Genomic DNA, 1,842 nt, shown 5'->3' with positions numbered 1-1,842 from the left:
ACGGTGGAGACCCTGTGTACACGGCTCTTCTCCTTGAGTGGCCGGCCTTCCGGACAGAGTTCCTGACACGGAGGGAGCTGACACGAGGCTGCGTTTTCCAAGAAAAGCTTGTGCGGTGATGCTATAAAAACCACAAAATTGGCATGGCCCGAGCTCCTTTCCCTGGTAAAAACTTTAAGAGCCATGGGCCATAGCATGAAACCTAAGCTTCCCAATGTTTAAAGGAGGCATGAGCTTGTGGTTTCAAACAAATGAAATTTAGAAGGAAAAGAAGAGGGAGCCGGAGCAAAGCCTTTCCTTATTCTCAGACTTCCTGCTCTTGGCGGCGGCAGTGAAGTTTATTTTACCACAAACCAGTCTGCCGAGGTTGGATGCACCTGGCTAAGCCCTCGCTTCATTCCGACCCTGCAAACTTGTCAGCACTCTGGGTCTCGTAATGATGGCTTCGCTGAGCTTTACCTCGAAAATGCAGCCCATGAGAGTTTAAGGGGAAACCCAATTCATGAGTGATTAATTCATTTACCCTTCATCCCTCACATGTTCAGAAGGAGTTATTTGGTTTTTAGGAAATCAAACAGTCATTGGATAAAGGAGGGGAGAAATGCTAACTGCATAGGTTTCCCTTGCGGTTGAACTTTTGTGAGAACCGGTTCTATGCTCCATTCAGGCTGAGTCTCCTCACAGGAGCCTATGGCTACATGCTACCCCACTGATCCCAGGCTTCTCCCAGAGCCATCGTTGGGAGTGTGGTCTTTCACCAATGCAAAACCATGCTGGAAGTGTAGAAATGGCCAAGTCCGTGGGTATAAATGTAGCTTGTCTTCTTAAGACATCAAAACTGGCACAACGTTTTTCCTCTCTCAAGATCTCAATGACAAGATCAGAAAGGGGTGGTGGTGGGAAGGGCTGGGCTGGGGGCTAGTATCAAGGGCAGGATGTCACTCATCTTCCTGCCTTCCAGGTTTAGGTGAAGAGCACCTCGGCAAGCAAGACTGCGAAGGATGCCCCATACATGCCCATACCACGCTCACTGGATCAAAGGCCTTGCCCGTGTCCCACCCCAGACTGTCAGGTGCTGGTTGAAACCAGTCCTATAGTCCATTGCACACAGTAGAGACTCAAAAATATTTACTGTCTACATAGGTCATAAAACAAGAGCTGTGTACGGCTCAGTGATGCCGCCTTTTCTGGCTAAGTAGGCCTCCTGTTTGTTTGTTTTTTGGCCTTCTTGTGTTCAAAGATGGGTGTGTTATGGACTCGTATAGGTCTTTGGGCTGAAGAAACCCTAGAAGCTTCTGAAGTTTGGGACTACTGAGGTCCAAATATAGCACTGGGGACAATCCTGGTTCTGGAGACCCAGTCAAGTAGGCAGTCTAGGGAAGATAAAGCAAGGATTCTACACAGGGGAAAAGGGACGCCACGGGTTTCCCTCCTGGTCATCTGCTCCAGCTCACTAAGCTAGTCAAGAATCCGGATTCAGGCTGCCGTGCTGACCAGAAGGATGTACAGACTGTGTAGGACCAGAGATTTCTTTGTGTCACATCTCCTAAAGGCCAGAATGGGGTGGAGAAGTAGTTCGATATGCCCAAGCTTACACTAATTTTATGCGTGGAATTTGTCTGAAAGGAGGATTCCTGTTTGAATACAGCTTTCCCCAGCAAGGCTATCAGTAATTTCTCCTATGTGCTCCTTTCCCACTTGAAAAATTACCTGCATTATGCACTAGATTTGCACTGAAGACCTATCTGGAACGAGAAGAGTGCAGAAGCAAGTCTGTGTGAGACTTCACAAATAAACCTCGTTCAGACGCACAAACAAACGATGGATTCTGAAACCACTGGG

At 47.9% G+C, this 1,842-nt stretch overlaps 1 protein-coding gene across 8 annotated transcripts in view; it reads right to left on the bottom strand.

The window, feature by feature from the left end:
- The window catches only part of COL25A1 (collagen type XXV alpha 1 chain), a 580,731-nt gene that overhangs the window by 48,674 nt on the left and 530,215 nt on the right, over positions 1–1,842 (bottom strand). The window lies entirely within an intron of this gene.

Source organism: Echinops telfairi, unplaced genomic scaffold, assembly GCF_000313985.2.
Source record: "Echinops telfairi isolate 266 unplaced genomic scaffold, ASM31398v2 ScPeMD7_7468;HRSCAF=8506_0, whole genome shotgun sequence".
Taxonomy (NCBI): domain Eukaryota; kingdom Metazoa; phylum Chordata; class Mammalia; order Afrosoricida; family Tenrecidae; genus Echinops; species Echinops telfairi.
This window is presented reverse-complemented; position numbering and strand designations above follow the sequence as displayed.